Raw genomic sequence first — 13932 nt, 5'->3', positions numbered from 1 at the left:
ATTCCCAGTGCCTCTTAGTATTGCAGTTGGTTTGCAGTTTCAAGGTTTATTCCTCCCCCCATTGGTGGTTCCTGTAAGCTACAATACAAGGGAATCCTGGATGCCACTTGTTATTACAGATACAGCATTCAAGCACTGTAGCAGAAGTATAAACACCTTTATGAGCTTCATTTATAATATTCAGGGCTTTTTTTCTTTTTTTTTTTTTTTTTTTTTTTTTTTTTTTTTTTTTTTTTTTTTTGGCAGTTTATACTTTCTTGCTGCAGGGAATGAAATATATTTTCAATCTGCACCATGATGAAAAAAAAAGGGGAAGATTTTAGTCTTAATTGGATGGGAAGAACAGTATAAAACTTAATAGAGAAAATAAGTCCAGAAGCGGGAGGGAATTAATGCACCAAACTCCTGTGGGTGTCTTAAAGAAAGCAAATGTTTACCTGCTCTGAGAATATGTACTTTAAAGGTGCCTTAACCCAGCAATAAAATCGAGAGCAGTGCAACGCGCCCTTCTAGAAATATTTGCGCTCAGATCACCGGTTCTCTGGGGCTGTAACATCGTGGCCGGGGTTATATTTCCTGGGTTTATTGCTGCTTGCGCTCGGCCGCGGCTGGAGCCGGGATTTGCGGGCGGTTCGGGGCTGCCGTCAGTAGATGTCAGCATTGCCTTGTGCCTCCCCGCTGCTCCGGGCGCTCGCAGAGACAAAATATTCGACTAATAGGCAACAGCATTTATTTCAGCTATCCTGTTTTGTTTTTGTTTTTTTGGGTTTGTTTTTTTTTTTTTTTTTTTTTTTTTTTTGTTACCCAATGATTTAGGATGGATAAAAATGTCTTTTCCCATCAGTTTATTGCTCTGACAGGTAGGTTTTGAAGGTTTCTCTTCAACTATTTTTCACACCATATGACTGTTAGAGCATGTAAGAAATGGATAATTCTTTGTTTGACCCTTCAAAGGCTGAGAAGGGCGGGTGGCCTCTCTTCTCCATGCTCCCTATCAACCAGGGCTGTACCTCTAACACTGAGCATCCCTTTTCCCAGCCAGGTGTGTCTTTCCGAGAAACTCCCGTGCCTTGCAGGAGGCTGCTAATGCTTCTTCTTGAATCTCCGCAAAGGAGCGGACAAAATGCCCTCCAGCCACGCCCTCAGTTTGGTTCCCTGAGGGCACTCGGGACAGGGACAGAGGCTCTCTCCTCCTGCCCGGTGCGGATAATTCTTTGCTTTGCATTAGGGTGGCAGCATTGGCCGCGCTATGGATGCGCTCGCAGGAGCTGTGCATCCCATGGGAGCCGAGCTGGGCAAGCAGGGACCACTCAGGGACACTTGGAATTAGAACTACTCCTGGACAGCTCTGGGATAGTTGGTGGCCTCGGGCAGCTGATGTGTATTCACTGGGCTGAACCTGATCGAGGTGTCCCGCAGGGGAGAGAGGGAGTTTGGCGACACAGAGTTCCTGCTGGAGTGTGGGGCAATGATGCTAACAAAAGCAGATTGCTTCAAAGAGCAAAAGAAACCAGTTGCCCACCTATGTCGTGTTCCCACCCCTCCTGTGCTTCCCCGGGCACAGATAGAGAATGGGAATGTTCGGCAGGAGAAGAGGAATGGCAAAATGGAGGAGAACTTGTGGTGCATTTATTTATGTTGGAGGATTTAAAATGGTGATGGAGCACAAATGCTGGTAAAGATAAGAAAGGATCACTTATCTTGGAGGATTTCACCCATTCGAAATTCTACCACAGCCCCTCTCATAGCAAATGTTTTCAGGAAGGCATCCCTCTGCTTGGGGGATTTCAGGGTTTTGGGTATCTAAAAGTTTAATGGCTTTCAGAGAGATTGACACATGCAAAGTCTTCCAGTCTTGCTGCACCAGAGCTCTTGGAATCCTAGAGTGGCACTGAAGTGTTATGCCAGAGCCACACTCTGCCATATCTTCATTTTAATTTGCACACCCTGGAGCAGCACCGTTTATGAGCAGTGCTTCACTTGTGGGAAGTATCATTTGAAGATTTTCATCATCACCTTAAAAATGTACTTGCCAACTACAGTTTATGGAGGAGCTGACAATTTTTTGGAGACTGGAGACTCACAGAAACCACAAACCTTTGGATGTGAGAGCCTTCCTGCAGTGCATGCAGGGTGAAATCCACAGATCAGAACTTTCCATTATAATTACACACAATTCTTTGGACTGATCACAGCATCCTTCATTTCTGTGGTAATTACACTGGCCTTGAATTCCATGTACTGACATCCCAGTATCTTCCTGGTACTCAGTAACTGCTTCTGATCAATGCTGATGTGAATGAATTAAAGTTAATAATATTGCCTCCTATTAGGGCAGTGGTTGCTGGGCTCTAATTCAATCCTGCCAGCTGAAAGCCAGCTTGGGCAGGTGCTTTAACTTTGGATGTGAAAAGAGACATGATTTAAGGCCCCAGTGAACAGGCTGAAATATTTTTCCTCCTGGAAAGGAGGAAGAAGAGAGAGGTAGGGCTTGTGTGCTGGAGAAATACTTTAAAAAAGTATTACATGGTGTCTTTATCATGTTTGTTAGCATGATAAATGGTAAAGAAGGGATTTTAAGATTAAAAGCTTTACTTGATTTTGTGTTTCTGCACCAGAAGGAAGAAAAATGCTAATTTTATTTGATTTCAATATTAATAACATTATGTATTATATAATGGCTCAGGGTAGATAGGTCTCTAATGAAAAAAATATCTGTATAGCACATGAAGCCAGCATCAAAATGCTACAAAACTCCTATATGTATGTTTATGCCACTCTGAAAGCCTGAGTTCACTGTTGTCTTGAACTGTCTCATTGAAAAGCAGATGCAAAATCTATATTGTCTTTCCTCTAGATGGTTGAAGTTAAAGCAAAGGTACCAGTGAAAATGACAGTATCAGACAGTTGGCTCTGGCTCATGTTCTTTGCTGTTTCTTTCCTTCTGCTTACGTCCCCTTGCAAACTGACAAAAGGTGTATCTGTGCAAATCATTTTGTAGCCTGCACATGTGTTTAATTAGTCTCCAGCCCACATGAGGAACTGCAAGGAGAAAGATAATTATGCAGGCTTCATGCTGGTTTGAGCTCTTGTACTTTGCATTTTCTTTTCCAGCATTCAATTAAAAGTTAAGCACTTTTTGAGGCTATCCAAGTAGACAGCTATTGATTCTTCATTCTGTAGAAGAAGCCCATCTTATAGTTTGTCAATTTGTGAAGTTGCTGGTTGGGAGAGAAAACAGCACATCCCTGGGGAAATACCACAATGAATGCAAGGTGGCCTCATACTTAAGGCCAAAATATCTGATAATTTAGAAGTGCTTTTTAGTTTAAAAGTTTTCAAATATTAAAAAAGAATAATTTTAATTGATCACTAAGAGGATGTTCTGGGATGCCTGGAGAAATTTAGAAATGACCTGACTTTTGTTTCTCCTTCAGCTTTGGACAACATGCATGTGGCTTTTAGTGCCAGGGTTTATCACTGCCACAGGGGACAAGTTGATGTGGCAACACCTGAGAAGATGGGAAGGGAAGGAATTGCAAATGTTTAATTTTTCAGTATTAACAGGTTGCCTCAACAATGCTTGGTCTGTGGAAACTTAATCTGCTTTGTAAGGAGGAAAAAAGTTTTCATGGGGTCCTAATACAAAGAACATTGACGCCCACAGGATCCTTTCCTTGATTTTAACAGATCTGGAATCTTCCCTCTGATAAAGGATCAGACAATGCATGGTCAGAGGAATTGACATGGCTGGAATACAAATTGCCTGTGCAGAAGGAAGGCTCTTTATGTAGTAATGGCTAAGGAATAAAAAGGATGGATCAGACAAAGGTTATCAATATCCCCCATTAAGAGCTCTTATATATCATTGATATAATTACAGAAAAGCAGGGAACTTTTATAGGCAAAGCTGGCAGTCCTCACACAAGCTTTCAGCATTGATAAAGGCATGTGGCTTAATGGTGACCAAGTCAAATGGTCCCTTCTGTAAGGTTCAGACAGAGAACTCATCTCCTACCAAGTTTTCATATCTGATCCACTGCACTCTGCAGCAGATGGCTATGAGTCTTGGAATTGAAACCAACTGAGCCTGGTCCAAGCTGTGCTTTGTTTTTTGCTCTTGGACATCCCCCTTAGAGATGAATAAAGCAATAACTATGGTCAGGGAAGTAGGGAGGCTGCTATAGAGACCGCTGTGCCTTCAGGAGGCTCCTCTCAGCCTCCTGTCTTGGGTATGAGCTGCTTATAACATCAGCATTTTAGAGCCACAATAGCACAGCTCACTCAGTCCTAATTAGCTGTGACCAGTGAAAGCATCAAGCTGACACAGTGCAGTGAGAGAAACACCTCACTGAATCCATGCCTGGGAGGAAGGTGCTGTCCAAATACTGTAGCTGGAGATGTGTCTCTGTTTAATTAGCAGATTTATGGTCTGGTGGGTGCATGATGAATTGAGACAGTATGGTTAACTGTGGTGAACAAAGCTGCCTCCTAACAACCAGTGCTTCTATAAAATTATATTGGCAGTGAAATGCCATCATGCTTGGTAACTCCAAGGTGGACTAAAACTGCACAACTGAGATCTGCATTTACATACATGTGCAAGAATAAACACTTGGACATTAAGGCTTTGGCTGACTTTGTAAAGTCCATCCATGAACCTGGAACCAGAGCTGGTTTCTAGCTCCCTGTGTCAGTGTACTCTGGACTTCCAGGATTTTGTTCTGTGTGTCTGGGTACAGTTATCAAACCCAGAAAAGGGGACCAATTTCATCAATGCTGAGAATCATTACTACTTATAATATTAATTTGCAGTATTGGGAGTGATAATCAAAAGCTAATTAAGCATTGTATTCTGTGTAATGATGGAACAGGCAAAGTGTTTAATGGTCACAAGACTCTTCATATACAGATTGAACTCCTCGCTGGGGCTTATTGGGAATAGCTCCAGCTGGCTGGAGGGCACTCACCTTCATCTCACAGGTGAATGAGAGCACAGATAGGGCTGCAGCTGGAGATGCTGGCAGATTTTTGTCCAGTTCAGGTGCCATCCTGCTCGGAGACCAATTTCCTTCAAGGAGTCTCATGGTGAATTCTGGAAATTGAAGCAAGTAAGATGTCAAGTCTGAAAATGTCCAGCTGGACAGTTTAGAGTCAAACAGAAAACCAATCCTCTGTTGTGCCTCTTGCTGTAAAGGCAAAATCTATAGGTCTGTTTTGTCTGGGACATAATTTAGTGTGTGAAGTTTAGTGGTTATTCCTGCATTCCTACTGTGTTTAAAATTGCTGTTCTTCAAGCATAGTTTGGGAGGAATCATAATATTTTTGAATTGGACTAGCTGATTGAACTAGGACTAGTTAGGAAAAAAATGGACTGATGTTTGCTCCTACACATCTTCCTTCAGATACTGGGATCTGGGATGGATGATTTCACCAGCCATTCTCAGTGTGAAAAAACAGGCTGGGGGAACAGGTTATGTTTTAACACTTCTATCAGAGTTGCTGTCTAGAACAAATTATCTCATAAAATCTAATTACCAAAATTTCTGCTGTTTTGTTTGCACAAAGTAAGGTAACCCATGGGATAATTATACAGATGAAGAAATAGGGTCTCTGCACCATCTTAATAGTTTTATAATTGAGATTCATGCACAATGAGGAGAAAACAGATTTAGCCATGGATTTACAAAGTATGGCAAATCTCATTTAAGAAAGGAAGGATCAAGGAAACATTGCTGGCATAACTTTACCTCCTTTGGCCTTAGATTTGATGGGCAATATCATAGTGTAGCTATTGCTATTTTTATATGCTTTGTGGAAACCCGTGTGCCTGAGGCTGGTGAGTAGAAAATAACAAGTAGTTTCCAAAAGGTGGATCATTTTATGTGTGATGATGAGAGCCTGTGAATGATGAACTTCACAGGTTCAGGTTATTAGATTCAATCCAGCTCCATTTTAAGTTGATAGGAAAACCTCACATGATTTCACTGAGGATGTGGCCAATAGATTGCTGTTTGCCTCTAGCAGTAAGTAAAATCATGGGGTGATGTCTGCATGTGCACACAATGATTTTTAAATTGCTCCTTCTGTAGTCGCCATGTCTCACTAGGTTCAGCAGGAGCTTGTTAGAGAAAGAACCTGGGGTTGGAAAATGGACCATGAAGGTGATTATTTCTTTCTGAATTATTCATTGGAGAATCTTCTACTTGTAAATGAGATAAATGTATCTGACACATGACCTGACCACATGCCAGTCTGAGTAATTGCTGGCTCGCTGTGAAATCACCCAGCATGGGCTAAGGAGGGTGAAGACTTGGCAAGATGCTCTGCCTTGCCAACTGAAGTGCAAAAGAAAGGTTTTCCAGGCTCAGAAGCACTCCAGCTGATGGCTCACCAGGGGTCTGACATCACATGAAGTCTCCCAGGACAGCTGAAAACACACAGGTACTTTGCATCATGCCATACAGGCACACTCCTTTCTGAACAGAGGAGAGGGGAGAAGGAATTAGGTTCTGGACACACAGGTACTCCTTCAAAAATTCTGGCTTACTCAGGACCCCTGCTTCATGTGTAAACAGGCTTTTGTCCACAAGGTTGGCTTGGTTTTGTTGGCTTTTGGTTTTGTTCTTTTTGCCCAAGCAAGATATCTTGCCTTCTGCAAGAATGGGAATTGCAACTGTAGCCACTCATCATAAGTTCAGACACAACTGATTTCTAGCCCTAGCTTGTAAAGGTTTAATGTTGCCTATGCTTTAAAAATACTGAGTGAAAAATGTGAAGTGAAAATTGCACATCTGTGATGGAAATGTCAAAAGAGGTATGGATGGGTAACTCTACATACTTAGCTTTTCTTTGCATGCTTTTAGATTTCTCACTGCCCAAAGAATGGACTATAAGGAGATATGCTTTGATGTGGGGTTTGAATTGGCAAAGGGCAATACATAGGGAACATAGCTGGCATTGAACAGTCACTTCTGAACAGAACCATTTCTGCAGTCATCAACCCCACAAAGCCCAGCAAGGTGAGCTGAGGTTCTTTCTTTTCATTCTTTTCTTGAATGGAAAAAAAGATGGTCATGCTGGCCTGTGAAGACACTCACATTGTGTCCCAGTAAAGTTCGAATATGTGTTCAGAAGTTTAAAGATGTATTTATGTGAGGAAGTCCTGAATTTTCTCTTCTGAACTCAGCTGTATATTTTGAAGGGTCAGAAATGCCTTTACAGGGAGATACTTGCTTTAAAGTCAGGTTAATTTAAACAGATAAATTTTGTATTCCTCAAATAGCTATATCATCTTAACTTCCAGTGGAGTAAGCTGCTATCATAAGTAAGGCTATTTTTCTCTCTGTGCTTGATCAGTGGAGAGGAATCAGCAGCCATCAGACTGCCTTATAAATGCCTGTTTTGGACAGCTCATAGCCTTGGGGAAGGAGGATAGAAATCAACACAGAGCAAGGAGCTGCCTCCTCTGGTCAGAGCAGCACTAGAAAGAGTTTATCTGGAAGGACATCCTGCCTGGGGGCTTGGTCCCTCAGCCCTGGTTTCAGGAGGTGGACTGGAGACCAGTGGGGACCCAGATGCAGCAAGTGTCTCTTGGACATGGACACTCCAACTGCCATTTTTAGAAAGGGGACAAGCTGGCAGAGCCAATTTTAAGGATTAGGAGCCAGTGAAAACTTCTTGGGTTCATGTTCCTGTGTCCCTTTAGGCTTCTTTGGATTCTCATCCTATATTAAGGATTTGGCTCTAAGTTACAGGGACCATATCTGAAGTATAATTATGAGATGAATTTATATTAAGGTAAGCTTCCAGTGAACTAGTCCATTTCAAACCACTTTGGGCATCTTTAAATGCAACACAAGGTGCCCAAGATTTAGGTCTAGTTTGAGAAGCTGAATGACCAATATTTGCTCACTCTGTTCTATACAAAAATGAGCAAATGGCTTGATAGCAAAAGTTATGGCTGTGCTATAAGTAGTATGAAGGTAAAAGGAAAGAACTTAAACATAGCATTTCCAGATTTCAATTTTGTGGCACTTCAATATTTAAACAAAATATTAAAACCCCCACAAAGCAAAGCTTTGACATTTAGGTATAGGGTGCCAATATTGTACAGTTGCTTTCACCAGAGGCATGTGAAAATGAAAGCTTTGAAATGCTTCATTCACATCACAAATGGCAATCAGCATTGGATACAGAAGAGTTTTGGTTTTTCTAAAAAAATTATTCAAAATGATGCATTTTTATAGAATTGTTGCCTGGAGTTCTGTTTATGTTAATAACAGCAAAGCAAATGGATGGACATAAAGACAGTGCAGTCCTCATTGTGTATTAATCTAGAGAAACCAGTATACACTGCTGCCCTCAGCTAAAACAGATTAGAGGTGGACACTTTGAAATTACTTATACTTTCATATTCTGTATGTGAAAAAAGTTACACTGCAATAAAACCAAAGAAAATGCTAGAGTAATTTAAAATTCTATGCTTGGCCTCCATCAAGGCAACAACCTTTAAGCAGGTGAGGAAAGGCTTGGCTAGAAGCTTTGCTAGCAAATGTTGTTTTTGCCTAAAAATCCCCTGCTACTCTTTGCCCATTTTGCATCAAATTCTGTGACATCTTGGACCATTTTTTGGGTATAATTTCCCAGGTGTTTTTTAGAACAAGAATAAACAGTTTATTCTAGGCCTATCTCTGAAAACACAGGTTGAAGAAATCGCCAAGGGTTGTCAAAGCTGCTAAAAACAGAAATGTAAATGGTTGGTCAGAATAGGGAAAGAGCAAAATAGAGCAAAAAAAGGGAGTGAGCCCAAGCAAGGGAAACATCAAAGAGCAGGCAAGTATTTTTTGGGAAACAAGAAAGGAAAAAAAAGTGAAGGAGACTGTACTCTCTTATTAAGATACACCTTAAAGACAGGATTGAGTGCAAGGAGAAAGTTTTAGTGAAGCTGAAGCACCCAATCATTTTGAATAATTTATGGTTTTGGTAGATGTATTCCTTTATGTAAATTTTTAATCTGATTTTGACAGAACACTTTGTCATGTCTGGTTTTAATGTGTAAATGTACACACATGACCTCTAAAAACAAACAAAATAAAGAGCAGGAAACCACCTAAAATTACTCTGGCATGTGCTAATTACTAACATGAGACTTAAGACTTCTAACAGGAAGATGCATCACCTGGGTAACAAGAACTGAAGCCCTTGTAAGCATGGTAAAATAAGAAAAAGGAACAGTGTTTGCAAGCTTTTGTGTTGCTTGTCCTTTAGCTCGTGTTTTCTGACATGGTGGTGTCTCAATTTTTGCCTCTCTTGATAAGTACAGAGTAAAAAAATATAGCACTTTGTTTTCTCTGGTCTTTTGTGCTAAGGATGGTGGCTTTTCCTTTTACAACAGCCACATGGAGTTAATTTTTTTTCTTACCTTGTAGTAGGAATGTATTAGCTGCTTTGTGAGCACAGCTGCCTCAAAGACCATATTAACTAAACTTAATTTCAAAGGGGAGAAGAACATATTAAGTGAAAAGCCTCTAATTATCAGGAACTGATGATCATTAGTCCCTAAAAGCTGTATAAAAACTTGTGTTCATAAAACTGGAGTTTAGAGAGAACACTGCTCATTTTACCTACTTGTGGAATAAGAAGTTACTACGTGATGCCTCTCTTGTCTTTTAGCACTATTTATTCTATCTGTGATGCAGAAATGCTCCCAAATTTAGGACAGGAAGACCCAACATCATCAGTCTGTCCTGATAAATTTCAAGGGTGACACCAGCCAGAGATGTGGAGGCTGCAGTTGTTGGCTAGAGCAGCATCAGTGTGGATGGAAATACATCACCATTCCAGGTGGCAATGGTGCAGTGGGAAATCTGCACTCCTGAGAGCCATGTCCTGGGCTCATGTTGTACTGATGTCTTTGCTGTATTATTGACAAAATGCTTGACTGCTGACTCCCAAATTTTTCTCTAAGTGAAGCCAAAACTCTTCATACTTCTGTTTTCACTTATCTGCTCAAAGCCCAACAATATATTTTCTCTTTCCTGTGTGAGAGCAGTGCTACATTGAAGCTAGGAATCTGACTGAATTTTAGAAATTTACTAAGGAAAGTAATCTTTTGCAACTGGTGATTAAGTAGTGTAACTAGTATTCCACCGAATGCTCATTGTGCTTCAATAAAATATTTAGGAGAACTGCTATGTGTTGGAAAACACACATTTTTGTTTTCTTATGATCTCCACTCAAACCCTTTCTAAAGAGATTTAGTGTATCCTACACCTAATTTATAGAAATACCTGGAAATGAAGCAGAGCTTTATATATTTGATGTTCTTAGAGAGTAGAGATAAAATACATTTAGTCACTTCAGTTTAACTCAATGTCAAACCTCTAGCATTTTAGTATTACTTTTCCTTATTAAAAAAAAAGGTAACTAAATGGAAAAAAACTCACACCCTCCCCACCCCCCTTTTTATTTTAAAAATTTCATCTGCATTAGCTTTTTCAGGTTTAAATTATTTGAGAATCATATGAGCACCAACACAAGAGCAAGGAACAAAACAGGAGTGCCCAGCAGGAGGTAGAGTAGAAAGCTGATAGATTGAAGCCATCATGGGATCATATTTATTAAAAATCCTACTTTTTTTTTTTTTTTTTTTTTTTGAAGCACCCTATTCTGTTACATTTAAAGCTCAGTAAGGTTACTGTGGCTTTGCAAATGTGACCTTTATAAAGATGACCTGGCATTATGGGTATTATTACACTGTAGTTACACTGCATTTGGCAATCCTGACATTTTTAGATGAAATTTCTGTTAAAGTAGCAAAGTTTCTCGTTTTGGGGCGTTGTTTGTACTAATCAGTTCCTTAAATCTCCTTCATCAGAAATACCTTTGGCATACAACATTGCAGCAGGAAAAAAAAAAAAAGTCCCACTTTTCTAAAGTTTTGAAAGTGATTGTGCTTCCATAGCATGGCAAATGTGCTGATGCTTCTCAGGAACGGACATTTCATTGGATACAATATTTGTGTTTTTTGGAAACTTCCATGCATGTCCCTTCCTTCCCTGTAGAAATTTTTATGGAAGCTCTGTAAAATAAACAAATGCAAAAAATGTATAATTTCCTACTCCCTCTTACCCACCTGCACTACTCTGTGCCTGTAATGCCCGCAGCCGACAAAACTTTCCTTTTCCATTCCAGAGTCTGTGTTACAAGTATCCTTGATGTAATTCTTGGGATAACTCGTCGCCAAATTCTGCATGTTACTCTGTTGTTGTACAAGCAGCTGCCAGATGGCAATACAGAGAAAATACATTTAACGTCAGTCACCTCGCTGGAAGCCAGATGGCACAGCAGAAGTTGGAACAAGATGTTTGCCAACTCGCTCTGGCTTCCAGCTGTGGTCCTGTGCTCCACCAGGACCGTGTGGACAATGGCCTCTTGACTGTCACCGTGACAGTGCTGTTAGAGCATTCCTGCCCTGCTTTGTGCTCATTCAGCAGCCTCGATTGCTGACATTGCCTCGTCCTTCCTCCCCAAAAGCTGCGCCGATGAACAATTAGAAATGGGTGTGTGAAAGTCAGTGGGGCAGATAATTCTTTGTTGGCTGCTTGTCTGCTGTGATGAAGTGCATGTACTGAACCTTTTGGATGTGTTCCTGCAGGGGAGGGAAAGTCACTGAAAGTAGCTCACGTGGTTGTTCTGGTTTTTAACTCAACTTGTCAAAATTGTAATCAGTTTGGTTATTGAATCCAGCAGGAGGGGATAATATGCTCTGAATGCAAGGAGAGTCAGTCTTTCAGCTGGTGGTATAAAGGGAAGAGTACCTGGCCCTTAGGGATTGGGAGCACAATCACTTGTGCTTTTGTTCCTGGAGACTGCAAAGCAATGCTTCTGGAGCATTCCAGTTTGTCCAGTTTTCACAAATAATCTCTTTTAAATCCTCTACCTTGTCTGGCTGATCTATCTGCCTGAGGTACACGCCTCAGTCTTTGCTCTGTGAGAAAAGCAAACAGCCTGCCTAATGAAATTCTCAAGCTACAGCAGATGCTGCTCCCATGTCTTTCTCACCAGAAGTTATGGGATACAGTAACAGCACTGGTTGCTGCCATTTGGGAGATGATAATCATTTATAACCCAGACTGTTATGAGGCTATAAACCAGGGTGAATTGGGTGCTTGGAATTCAGCTTGGCAATAATCAAATACAAAGTATTTATGGCAGGTGGCTCTGAACGAGGTAGAGAAACTAGTTGGCTTGTTATGTCTTTTGAAGGAAAATGTCAGTATGATGAGGCCATTTATATAGTCACAGTGGGATGACATAAAGAGTTTAGAAGTTGCCAACCAAATGTTGTTTCCAAAAAAACCCTTTAAATCTTTGGGAAATAACAATCTTTGACCAAACAACTTTTATTAAAAAGTAATCAAATAAAAACTCTATGGGTCCTTTACAATACTGGCAAATGTCCATGTATGATAGAACTGGGTTCTTTTGCTTCAACTTGTTTTCATAGAAAGTGCACTGACTATATCTGACTACTAAAAATGGGAGCCATAGGATGCCCTGAACTAGCTGCTCTCTGAATGGAGAACTTTTAAAAAAGAACCCAATGGTTCTTAAAATCCTTCTGGACACTTGAAAATCCGTTGAAATTGCTAAAAAGGTTTATCTTTCCTTTTCATTATGACTTATTTTTAGCTAATTCTCTGTATTATTTGGTATTATAGAATCCCAAAATGGTTTAGGTTGTAAGGGATGTTAAAGCTCATCCACTCCCACCCCTTTCCTGGGTAGGGATGTCTTTCACTGTCCCAGGTTGTTCCAAGCCCTGTCCAACCTGGCCTTGGACACTCCCAGGGATGGGGCAGCCACAGCTTCTCTGGGCACCCTGTGCCAGGGTCTCACTCCCTCACATGGAACAATTTCTTCCTACTATCTACAATTTCTTCCTAGATCTACTTTCTTGATATGGTTCTATCTTTGCATAGCCTTTCTTGCCAAATCCATTACCCATTGACATTGATCTTTAACGATTCCTTAAATAAACCAAGAAGACTGAGATCCTTTTGTCCATCACTATTAATTGTTTTCTAATCATAATCTTCCCCAAAGCACCTTTCTGAGCCCTTTTTAAGCTTTCATCACTCTTCTTCAGTTGTGGATGCCATACATTTCCATGTTTTAGTGAGGCAGAGAATTCCTGTGAATAATTTGTAGGGAGAAGTTAGGCCTGCAGAGAGAGAGAGAGAGAACTCAGAGAAGGGTATTGCTTAGCATTTTGTTTGTTCAGTTCTTTGTGTAAAGGCTAAAAGCAAAAGTTGCTGAGAGAATTGAATGGTATTAACTTAGATTAACCAGCTGTGCTTGCCTGTATGACATAAAGCTACACTTACTCTGTGATTTGTGGTGGAATTGAAAACTTCCTTAAGAGAATGATGCCTTCAGTTGCAGCCATCCCAACTTTTGTAGAGTGATCACCTTTTCAATCTGCAGTTTAGGATTACTGACTGGTGAATGTAGTGCTTCATGATGCCACTTCTGCTGCTTTTTTTTTTTTTTTTTTTTTTTTTTTTTCTTTTGAGATGCTCTGCTGGAGTTCAGGAGGTCTCTGGTGGGGTCAATATGATGAAAGAACATTTTTCCGGTCATAGTTTAATCTGAAGGGGGAGAAAACCACAACCATCAAAAATCAAGAAAGGTATGTCAGCATTTGTCCTCTACCTCTTGAAACCAGCTGAGTTCAAGCTCTGACGTGTATTAAACTCAAAACCAATATTTGACAGAATTTGAGGGAATACAACAGCTTTTGTCATCTTTGGAGTGTTGTGACAATCTTGTGCCAAAACACTGTTCTTTTATTACAATTTGAAGACTTTGACAGTGCCAAAGTACTCATAATTTCCCAACAATGTGTCTGCCATGAGAGAAGGAATG

This window comes from Erithacus rubecula, assembly GCF_903797595.1.
Source record: "Erithacus rubecula genome assembly, chromosome: 8".
Lineage (NCBI taxonomy): Eukaryota > Metazoa > Chordata > Aves > Passeriformes > Muscicapidae > Erithacus > Erithacus rubecula.
This window is presented reverse-complemented; position numbering follows the sequence as displayed.